Below are 12,799 nucleotides of genomic sequence, written 5' to 3' on the forward strand. Positions count from 1 at the left end.
ATACACTTAAAAAATTTTCTTTCTGTCTAAAAGCTTAATAATTTTATTTTTACAAACGTTTAAAATTTATTGATTTGGACATTCGAAAAATTTATTTGTAAAGTAAAAATTAAATAAATTTAACACTTGTTGGTGTATAAATATTAGCGACTTTATTGTTTAGATTATTTTGGATATTTTTCGACTTTCTTTTATATATATCTATATATATTTTAAATTATAAAGACTCCAATGTTGCCACTAGGCCGGTTTTCAAATTTATGGTCCGAATTAATTATTAATTTGTCCAGTTTTCGTAGAAATTGTGAAATTATGATAAAAAAATAAATAAATTTATAAAAATATTTGCGAGTATTTTGCAAATATTAGGTTTGTACCAACACAATGTGGGGTCAGCAATTTTCAAAAGGTGGCAACACTGAGACGTCGTTTGTTTCTAGAAATGCGACAGCGCCATATAATGGAATTCCTTTTAATCTTTTAACTGCTCTCTTACTCTCTTTGTGCTGTTCTTGTATTAATTTCTAATGCATCTCTTCCATCTTGATGAATTTGTGTTCCAAGATAAAGCCCACCAGTAACCAAGCAGGAGTGGCCGGATGGCCGAGCGGTCAAGGTTAGCAGCCTACCACCCTGGGGGACCCAGGATCGAATCCGGACGGGTCGAGAAATCCCCAGGAATTTTTCGGGGGGTGGTCCGTCCGGATATGTCGGTCCCCGTCCCTCACCACCCGGCCGCCCCATTGTGGGCCTGGCCGAACCCTTAATGGGCTTGCTATAAGAGGCCCTCTTAGTGCCCACTGGGCGGAAAGAGTTACAAAAAAAAAGTGACCAAGCAGGTCTTCGTTCCCTGAACACTGGGAGTTCGGTCGTGGGTTCGGACCTCGCTCGGACGGGCTGGCCACGTGGAGTTTTCCGGGTTTTCTCCACTTCTTTGACTCCTAAATAGGGGCCAGTTTCCCTTAAAAAGACATCTCGGAAGGCATCCTCCCCAGGCAGATCGCACAAGTGTAGCGTTGCCATAACTTGAACAAACAAGTTTTATGGTAATTGCACGGACGTAGCCAAGAAGGGGCTTAGGTGGTTAACCTCGGTTAACCTCGTGCCCCTTCCCAGAAAATTACAGCCGAAAAAGAGTTGAGCCGATTTGCAAAAAGAAATAGAAAGCTGAAGCTAATTTAATAGTGTACTCAATGAAAGTCTAGATCTAGATTAAAGACGGTGAACTGTATTAAAGAATGGTAAAAAAAATAATTGATTGGTTAATTTTTAAGGCATTGCTAGAGTTTGATATTAATGTTACGAGAACATATGATTAAAGAAAGTTTCATATTATATATGTGTTAAGTTATTGTCGATTCCTATGAAAATTCCATTTTAATGAACAATAATTTGAAATAATTCAATTTTGCGTCAGGCTGGCCTCTACTAGGCCCCCATAACAAACCCTGGCTACGCCAATGAGTAATTGTAGTGTAATTGAGTAATAGTGTAATTGTAGTGCAATGAGTAATTGTAATGAGTAATAAGTCTGTTTTAGCCTCTCCTATGCATAAATATTTTGTTTTACTCAAGTTTATATATAAACCTCCTTTAATAATTTAAACCTCCAAAAAAATGAGAGGAATAATAATATATTCCACTTATTTTTTGGCATGTACTCCAGATCATCCTTATCTTCTGCTTTTATTACCTGATCATCTGCAAATCGCAATGTAAATAACGGGCTTACAAGTCAATATTTATTTCCATATTACAACATTTCTTTTTCCATATTTTCAATACTCCTTCTACGTAGATTTTAAATAAAGTTGGTGAGATACAACATTCCTGTCTTATTCCTTTTGATACCAAAAATCCTCTATTTTTTTCCAATTTTTACTTTCTGTTTTAACACACTTATTAAAGCAGTTAAAATTTTTTAATTTTTAACTAATACAAATTACAAATAAAGCATTCGTAATTTGTAGCTATGACCGAAAATATCGCAAATCGAGTCACGCCATTGGCGCTGGTCGCCGTAACTAGGGTTTCTCATTTCCCGGTCTTTTGCTTGTCCCGGGATTCCGGGTAAAAGCAGGGCCGGATTTACCAATCCAGGGACCCTGGGCACAAATTCGGTGGAAGTCCCTCCTTTAAGAGTAGGAAAATTTGATGATTTAGAAAATTTACACAAAATACTGTACTTTCAATTAGATTTGAACTAGGAAGTTGTAAATTTCATTTAAAAATAAGGTTATTGTAAACATACGTATATTTTATTGTGTAAAACTAATTATTTTAATTTAACTGAAAAATACCTATGTGAAATTTTTTCTCGAAATTTTCCGATGTTTCATAGGTTTTTTCCCGGGTTTGGTTTTCTCTGCCTGTTGCCCTCATGATTAGCCACACTAGGCTGTCGCGATAATAGAAAAAAATTGTTTAAACATAATTTTTTTTTTTAGTTTTGTGGAGGCCCTGGGCACAGGCCCCAAATGCCCTTATGTAAATCCGGCCCTGGGTAAAAGTGAACTGTTTTCCGGTATCCCGGGATAGAATTAATTATTTTTAAGGTATACAAAATATCATGAAATCAAATGATATAATTATTTTTCATTTTTAAAGTAATTTAATACGTTCCGCAACATCCAAAATCATATTAATAACGCCGTGTAATATGTATATTAAAAATCACCTTTGAATTACGTATAAATTTTCACAAATATAAAAAATTTATTAGTTTGCTGGAAACTGCATACAGCAACGACAAAATGCTTTGAATTGAGTTGAAAATTTAAAAAAAAAATAAAATAAACTTCGATCAAACTTCTAACTTAAAAGGTAATTTTCGTTTTTTAAATAAAACATAATACAAAATATTATTGTAAATTTTTATAAGATTTTAAAAAGCAAAGATGGTTGTGGCGGTCTAGTATCACCACTTAAATGTTCGTTAAGATTTGAAATATCCGAAGCCAGGTTTCTTTCAAAATGGATCTATTTACAGTAATCTACAATACTCGTTACACTTGTCGAATAAAGAGATTTCGGCTTCAAGATTTAAGATAGAACCGTACAAGTCATCCGCAGAGAAGTGAACAAGCCAGAAAAGAGCGGGAAAAAGCTGTGGCGGGCGGCCAGCACGAGTTTTTATATTCTGAATAGAGTGCCGCTTGGATTTTCGTATGCAGCGCCAGGTTACAATTATTCGGCCGCCACAATGATCAATAGTCCAATCACTCGATCTGATTCTTATTTTAGTAACGTAAAGTCCCGCTACCGAGAATGTCCCTTTCCGATTCAATTGATGTGGCTGGAATCGTGTTCAATGCATTTAAGAGAAGACAGATTTCATGTTTTTTTTCCCGTAGCCTGGAAGATTTCTAGTTTGTTTTCGAGATTGTAGTACTTCTTTTGCTCTCTAGTATTCTTGATTTGTGCCTTCATAGCGGCATCGAGATTATAGCTTGATAATTCGGCAATTCGTTTGGCTTTAATAATCAGGTTTATGAAGAAAAACTTCATACTTGCAGACTTCGCACTCGTTTGTATCCTCGCTCAATTTGTACAACCTGGCGTTACACAGTTATTGAAGCTACTGGGCATGGTTAAAAATTAAGACGGCATATGCACAATTATTCCAGATATTACAGGTTCTGACAAGTAAAGAATTTTCATATTCCTGCCACAAATAGGCTACATATTGATTATTGACAATCTATGACGTGCCATAACGAGGAAAAATTAAAAAAAAAAAACTAATAAGTAAGTTTAAAATTAATAAATACAAATATATTCTGACAGTTTATGAGTTAATTATGCTTTCTATTTACAAAATTTCCTCAACCTTAACACAAAATAAGAAAAAAGTGATCTTTTAAGAAATTTGCGGGATTTCCCGGGGTAAAAAAACAACCGAGATTCCGAAATTTCGTTTGAGAAACCCAGGCCATAATGGCGTAATTTAGAACTGGCCCACTAGTGGCCAAGCGGTTCTGTTCCCAGAACACTGGGAGTTCGGTAGTGGGTTCACGCCTGGCCCCGACGAGCAGACCACTTGGAGTCTTAGGGGTTTTCTTCACGTCTGTAACGCTTGAATAGAGGACAATTACACTTAAAAGGCCTCCAAGAAGGCATTATTCCTTGAGTAACGACCATCATAAACGCATATAACTACTATTACATGACAATTACGTCACACCTTACCACGGGGCGATATAGCCCCGTGCGATTCTCAATCTTCTTAGCTCCGCCACCCCCAAACAGTAAATATAAGCTAAATAAAATTAATATTTTGCGACCCCACCTAAAGGAATAATAACAGTAAGCCTTACTATTACTAATTGAATTTTGACTGTAATTATAAACGTAATTTTTTTTAAATATTATATAATCACATTGCACTAATTTTATACATTAAGAAAATACGACAGTATAAAAAATGTAATACAACTATTTCTATTATTTTATGTCGCTGCGTTTATAGCGACGGGTACGAACATGCATGTATGACGTGTACAGAACATACATGAGCAAGTTACAAGTTCCAACTTGATGTGTACGTGCTCTTTGTAATTTGATCTTTTATAATACTCGCTGTGAGAGCATGTTTGAATATGCATATGGACGTGTTTGAACAAGTCGTGCTGTCACTAGTATAAAAGAGGCGCTGGCGATTGCACCACTTCGGTTAAGTTTCGAATGCGAAGCGTGTGTCTGGTGCTTTTATTTTAGTGTGCGGTCAACCGTGAAACTGAATTTTTTTTTTAAATTTCTAATGCGAAATGGATAAATTTGTGAAAAAACGAAGTGAGCCATCTAAATCCAGTGAATCGGAAATGATTTCATTATTGTTTCGCGACCCCCAGGTTGAGAAACGCTGGCCTAGAAGCTCATGTCAACTAGCTGATACAAGACAAGATAATAATGCTCGCTCAGGGGTAGACTTGTTAAGTGAAAGTGAAAGACTTGATGTGTAAAAACTGCACCATTAGGATGTGTACAAATTGTGCACTATATTCTGAATAACAAAAGTATATTAACATAAAGTAACCTTTTGTTAGTTACGTTGTAGACAACAACTTTAGACACGGAAGCCGTGAGCTCGAAGAAGGATGGGAAAATTACCAGTCCGAAATGCATTGTTAAATAGGCGAAATAAAGTGAACTGTTTTAATCTCGGTCTTCGTTAATTGCAGATAATTAATAAAAACGTGATAAACATCACTAGTCTCCCTATTGAAAGAAGAAACCTCTACTTATAAGTTTTTATATTTTTAATTATTATCGAATGGCAAAAAGCTTAATGTTGAGGGTAGTGATGAGTTTTATATAAAAAATAAATTCCACAAATTATAATCGTTCTCAGAAAAACGTCAGAGATATCACGTGGACGAGAAAAGCGTCGTTTTCACATATCCACGACAAAGTGACGCAAACTACGTCACGTGATGCGTTTTATACGCATCCGCCGTTTAACGTGCTATTCCGCTACGAAAACAAGCTTAAGTAGTGGCGGCTGGAACGGCGCACATTCGGTAAGTAGTTCCGCGCTGATTTGTTTTACAGTACTTTTTACACGGATCGCCCCGCAAAGAATTCTATTTATTTTAGAGATTGCTATCAAATATGTCTCTTTAGTAAAAAATTAAGAAGAAGCGCGTAATGTATGAGCTGTTAGTAATTACACAGCGAAGAGACGGCGTTCGATGACAATGGCAGTTTCGAATGACATCTGTTCGGGTTGCGAGTATAATTTCTATGACGCAGGAGCCTACTCTAACGATCGCATTAAAGAGGAATTGTTACGCCACGGCATTTGGCGTGATCATACCAATTGCGGTCGGTGTGGCAACCCTCTACGAGCAGAGGACAGAGGTCGGTTCCACTGCGGGAAGCTATTCCGGAGGGTAAAAAAACGTCCTGTGGTATGTGGATGGAGTAAGACGATTTGGTCGGGCACTTTTTTCGAAAGAACGAATCTCCAGATGGTTACTCTATGGCGATTTATTCTTGCCTTGCTAACCATGCCACCTCCGAGACACTGTCATCTAGAACAATTTCTCGACCTTTCCTCCAAGACCATCACGGATTTGTACGTCTCCTGCAGGGAAGTACTTGTCCACTGTGCACTATCGACGTCCGAGAAGCTTGGAGGAGAAGGCCGGGTCGTGGAAGTAGACGTGGCAAAAGTTGGGTGCCGTATGTACGGTAGGGGAAGAATAACCGGTCGGTGGTTCTTTGGAGGTGTCGAGAGGGAGACCGGATGCACCTTTCTGGTACTGGTGGAAAAGTGTAGCGCCACTACCTTGGTTGCGGTCCTGAAGGAATGGGTGCTTCCCGGGTCGACGGTTGTGGGCGATTGCTGGCGAGTGTACAATTGTCTTCGAAACGAAGCCTTTTGTCGCCTGATGGCTAGTCACGCTTATAACTTTGTCAATCCCGAGACGGGTGGCCACGCCGATGTAGTGAAAAGAACGTGGCGTGAGGTTCGCGTGAAAGTTCCCCGGTATGGTCAGAAAAAAGAATGCACGGTCGGGTATTTGGCAGAATATCTCTTCAAAGCCAAATACCCAAACATGGCCACCAGGCTTCACCACTTCCTCGTTGCTGCCGCGGGTCTTTATTCTCCGGATTACTAGTTTTGTGGGAATTTGCTTGCAACTCTATGCACAAACGGCTCTCTTCGGGGCCATCATTTTGAAAAGGTGGCTTGCGGAGCACTCGGTGGTGTTGCATCTGTAGAAGAGTGAAAGTTAAGGAAATACAAAGCTGTGAAAACATGAAGAGATATGCTCAAAGAGTTACTAGACTGGATGGTAAAATGCATCTGACGAGTTTTGGAAGCAAACACAAGTGGCAAGTATAGAAGATATAAATGACAAATCAGAATAGAATGACTAAATTGCATGTAAAGGGCAGCAGGTATTGGCAAGAAAGTGATGGATGAGTAAGAGTAAGATTTATTTTGTTTACACAATCACTTCCACAGCATGAGACCTATATTTTACAAATGCTGTCATAGATAATTACTTAAATGGCAAACTACTTTATATATCAAATTTTCATAACTCCCAAACTTTGATTAATTGGTTACTTTTTTAAATGTTACAAGTTTTCTAACATTATTAAAAAATTGTTTCCTCTCAGTGTATTTGCTACATTTTGCTTATGAGCAGTTCTTGGCAATGTTTCATCTATGTCAGGGGTGGTGAACCTGTGGCACGTAAGGAGAAATCATCTGGCATGAAATATATCATACGATTTCTGTCTGTTTCAATCATCCTTTCGGTTTATGATCTGATCATCTTTTTTTCAATCAGCTTTGTTACAGTTATTCTAATTAAAGCGCATTCGTTTAATTTCTTTAAATATCGTTATTCGAAGTCTGAAACTTTGGCATGCATTAACATCTTTAAAGCTAAGTATGCTTACAATATGACACACAAACACAAAAAGGTTTGCCATTCCTGATCTATGTTATTTTCTGACTCTACACAGTTAAAAAGAAAGACTAGTCACTCTTTCCTAATAGACAAACCTACTCTCATCGTGATTATGTATACAAATAATTAGTTCATTTGTACATATACTGTATTGTATATGTAACATAATGTTTTGTTTTCCTTAACGTTGTCTTTATATTCCTTATTTAAATGTTTAAACATTAGTGCTTAAACAGAATTTTTTTTATTTCTTCCATACAAGAAGTGAAAATTTTGAAAAATTGAGTTTTTAAACAAACAGAAAGGAAAACATCTAAAATTAATATTTATATATTAAATACATTAATTATAAATCACAATCATTTATTTCAAAAACAAAAAATAGTTTATTGAAGAAAATTGTAAGTGCATTCAAACACATTCTTCCATTGATTGGGCAGGTCATGGATTCCTGATAAATAAAACTGAAGCTTTTTTCACTCCAAGAACAGTTTTCACCTCCTTATCATCAGTGAACTACTTTTCATTCACAAGTGTTGCATGGAGTGGAAGACATGGTAGTTGGAGTACTATGTCTGGGCTATACAGGAGATAAGGGAGAACCTCCCAGCAAAGATAAAGATCTGCTGAATAAACTATGACACATGATCTTGTGCTATCATAAAGAAAGCACTGAATATATATCTGTGGCTGCTTAGTTTGGATAACATCAGCCAAATGTTGCAGTGAATGCAGTAGATTTAAGTTGAAGTGGTATTCTTTGGAAGCATCTTCCAATGGAATGGTCTGCAAACATCCCATTTAGTATACTGCATAACCTTGCACTTATGCAATTCTGAATTTTGGCATGGCCTGTGCTACTTAACCGACATCCTTCCACTACCTCTTGTGCTTTAAGGACTTCAGTGGACTAGCCATAACCAAGTATCTTCTCATTTCTTGTGAGCTAGCTTCTACAGTTCAATATCCAATAAGATGGAAGGCTTTTCCAAGCTGACTTATCCTTAACTTCATATTTACTGTACTTACCATAGATAGTAGACTTGGAGATGACATTCTTGCCACACAATGCATCATACAGTGATAAGATTCAACTACTCCTATTCCAAATTGATAATCATAAAGTGCAAGTATGCGAATTTGGTCACAAGAAAGAATTGGTGAACTTGACATTTAAAATGTTGGTATTGTCACACAGAGTATCTTTTCACTTAGCATTGTGTACCTCAACACTCTTCGTTTACATACCCCACAAGAAACTTGGATGTCATCCATTGGAGAACAATTTTAAATATTCCAGAAACTTTAGCATCAACTCAGCATTTGTTTGCCAATTGATGCTAAAAGCTACAGGTACTTGTGTGTTTAATTGTGCAAATAATATAAAATTATTTAGTTACAATTGTCCCTTCTCTGATTTTCTAACTAAAATTGAAATATTTTGTTTAAATATATCATCTATCCAGTGTAGAAGTGTCAGAATTGTAATCCCTATGGAAGACTACATAAAGACATTAATATAGATAAAATGTTGGAGAGGTGCACTTGAGTATGGTTTGTTTACACTGCATGCTTTTCAGATATTTTGAGTGGCTACTGCATGTAAGTTATCAACTAGATGTGAAGAGTTGACATGTAAATAAAAGATAAAGAATCAAGTACAGGACTTATAATCAATATTGTAAAACAAGGACACAGTGTGACTAATAATGGAAATGCAGTTTGATTCACTAACAACTCTTCAAAGTCATCAAAAACTACAGGAGTATCATAAGAATTAATAAGAGATGTCACATCATTCTCTGTAATCTTTCATGTGTGTTTTTGTGAAAGAATATGTTCTAGAAACAGCTTGGCTGAATGTACAAAACTACTTAAGGTACTGTACCTAATGCTTCCATCTGTATGCAGAATCCTTGTCTGTGGATCTAATGTGATCAAAGTTGCATTACTCACATTGGGATGTTGAGTGAAGGAGCAACGAAGCTCAGGAGGCAAGGGATAAAGATTTGCAAAGATTTTCTAAGAAAATTTGCAAAGTGACTAATATATATATCCTCTTCAGCTACTTATCTGATCCAGTCATTTCATCTATAAGACTACTAACATCAAAGACAAGTTTCATTCATCTGTCTAATGTCCACTAAGTTATACTTTTATATGCTAATCTGATAATTCATAACATTTCTTGGTCAAATCTTTTAAAATTACATATTTGACAATGATCATAACTGATTCTTTTCCAGAAATTTTCATTTGAGTTAAAATTATTACAATTTTAATACAGTGGGTGATTGGTTAACAAACATAATCCATTCCAAGACCATATTTGCTATCTGAATTGTTTATTAACTGTTTATCAATTTACCATAGATTTTTGTGGGAATTTGATTAATTCGTTCTGGAGACCCTAAAAAATAAACTAAAAGAAATCTCTCCACTTTTTTATGGATGGAACATCTTTGTTTCTCAGATATAATTTTCATTACTCCTTTATCTGCTTGAGACTTTTTGATTATATCTAAGATTGTATCTACTGTAGACCTTTTGAAGTCATCTGTCTACAACAACAGACATCTAATGCCCACTCTCTACTTTGGCCATTATATCTTGTTTAGTTTCTATTGTGAACACAGTTCTTGACACTCCACTTTTTTAGGCTTCATAATATCAGTTTTCTTAAATAAAAAGTTCAGAAAAGCATTTACAAAAATTCAGAGAACAGAAATTAACTAGTGCAAAAAAGGTTATGTATACAAATATGAAAGTCTCATTCCATAAACCATGTATAGATGCCATTAAAATATAGTTTTACAAATCTTAAATGCAGTGTCGCTTCTTCTTGTGCTTGTTCTGTCAGGTGTCCGTTGTCCGAACGTAAAAAATCTTTCTCGAAAGTGTTCGTTGGCTGATTTGTTCGCAGTCCGAACTGTTCGTTAACCAATCACGCACTGTACATCAAATATTAAATAAAATTTATATACAGTGTTTAAATTAAGATTAATTATATTGTTAGAAGTTTATTGTAAAATTGTTTAAAATGCTAAAATTGTTCAAGTTTTTACTTATAAAAATCATTTAAATAACTTTTAATAACACACATATTTACATTAAATTGACATACAAACAATTGACATTTAATTATGATCTTCTCGTGTACTTCCTGGACAATTCTGTTTAATATCATCCTGATCTAAAACAACGCAACAAAATTAATTTATTCATTTAAATTTTTAGAAAATTAAAGTTAAAAAGAAACTTACCATTAAATCTAGTTCCACACCAAATGCAATAATAATATGTTTTTCTTAAATATGATGTAAGAATTAGTAACTTATCAGAGGGCTGGAAAAATTAAAAGAATATTCAATTCATCAATAAAAAAAAATTCTGTATCTTCAAACGAATGTATTATATAATTAGATGATTATTTAAAAAATAAATTAAAAATTGTTGAAAATTTGTTTTAATAATAAACTATATATGCCAGGGGTGGGCAAGCAAGAGTTCAGTGGGAGCCGAAATGTAGATTTTGCAAAATGCATGGGAGCCGCAGTTCTGTACTGTCGGGGCGGATAGTATGGTAAGGTGCGCGATTTTATTATATATTATAAATATAATATAAAACAAATATTGAATTTTTTTAATAAACATATTTTCACGAAATTATAAAAATACAATTGTAAAAATAATAATAAAAAACAGAAATTAACACTTTCAGCAAGAGCCGCATGTAACTCAAAAAGAGCCGCATTTGCCCATTCCTGTTATATGCATAGAACGTTTCTTTAGCATCTTTGCTTACTCTAATGTGTTTTTCTACAGTACAAGAAACATATCTTAAACTATTCTCTATTATTGAAATAGTGTTAAATTTTAATAGTTTTAATGAAATTCTGTTCAAGAAAATTTTGTTCTTCAAAGTTTATCTTTGTAGACTGAAATTTATTCTTTGCAATTAATTATTCTACCAGCTTGCATGAGAACTATGACATGTTCTACATATATACAACATATGTATAGTACTGTACATATAACACTTGATGTAAATAATCGTACTTGTGCATTAAATAAGAAAGTAAAAAAAATCCATCTGACATAAAAAGGAAAGTTGCTGAGCAAATGCCAGTCATTTCAATTCTTGGAAAAACTTTTAATATATCCATGATGATATCAGTCAGATGTGATATCTGGGAGAGACTACTCATAAAAAATTCCTGAAATCATGACTTGATCCCTTAGAGTGTAGCCTCTTTGAGTGCAAAGGATTTGCACACACAAACTTTTAATACATCAACCATATGGTAATCATTCTTAGAGATGAATAATTGGTCTCAGTTTTATCCATTATGGATGATCTGACTTTTATTGTAATCAGTTAATACAGGAAAGGCACATGAAAAATTCTGATTTTCTTGAGATACCCGCAAAAAACTAAAATGATCTACAGTCAAACTGAACCAAATTCTGCCATTGAAGAATCCACTGACACACTAATAATAATCCACATAGCCAGACATATTTTTATCAATAGATCATAATTAAAATTTGTTTCCAATTTTGTTAAATATAAAAAATTATACATAATAATTTAAAGTCTATATTTAACTTTCAAATCTATTGTTTCATTATATTGGTTGGGGAAAGGCTAATATTATTTGGAAAGCTTACTAACTTTTCACAGAGCAAGTATGTAATCACCATGCGGCTTTATGACATGAAGATAAAAATAACTTATCTAAAAGACAATGAAGTTTTTCAATTCTGCTCTCTAATTAACCAGTTAGAAGACATTTAGAGAAATTAAATAAAATGAATCATTATATAAATAATAATCTGAATAAGACCTTCATAATTTATAGACTGATTTAAAAAAATATATCATACCTCTAAAATTTCTTCTTCTTCATCATCATCTTCCTCTTCACTTTCACTTTCTTCCTCTTCAGTATCCTTTTTCTGTGGAGGCCAAAACCATTCTTCAGATGGTTCTTGAATATCCTATATACATACAGTATTTAAAAAATGTTTATTAACTTTTGATACTATTTTATCATAGTACGAGCATTGTCGTTTATTATTTTTGTATTCTAGTAATGCAATGCAACCAATACTGTATAATGTTCAATCAGGTATTTCAAATTTGTCAAGAATTATAGGCTACAAATGATATTCTTAAACCAAAGATTGAATTCAGATTCATCATCGAGTATTTTCTTATTTTTATACTATAAGTGTAGTTTTCTAATTTCAATCTTATTTTGTTGATCTGTTATTGTCTACTGGTAAACAGCTAAATTATAATCAGTTCAATTATCATTGACCATGAGTGTCGTCAGAGGAGGGCATCCGTCCTCCCCTGGGATAAAGTA

At 34.5% G+C, this 12,799-nt stretch overlaps 1 long non-coding RNA gene across 1 annotated transcript; it reads right to left on the reverse strand.

Annotated features, from left to right (window-relative positions):
* Nucleotides 1-10,500: 10,500 nt before the first annotated feature.
* Nucleotides 10,501-12,428, reverse strand: LOC136972872 (uncharacterized). The gene is made up of 3 exons (XR_010880404.1): nucleotides 12,315-12,428; nucleotides 10,691-10,772; nucleotides 10,501-10,620 (listed from the first exon to the last, which is right to left on the reverse strand). It is a non-coding gene; the product is annotated as an uncharacterized lncRNA (long non-coding RNA).
* Nucleotides 12,429-12,799: the final 371 nt, after the last annotated feature.

Source organism: Centruroides vittatus, unplaced genomic scaffold (genome assembly GCF_030686945.1).
Source record: "Centruroides vittatus isolate TY-2023 unplaced genomic scaffold, ASM3068694v2 contig_3050, whole genome shotgun sequence".
In the NCBI taxonomy this organism is placed as follows: domain Eukaryota; kingdom Metazoa; phylum Arthropoda; class Arachnida; order Scorpiones; family Buthidae; genus Centruroides; species Centruroides vittatus.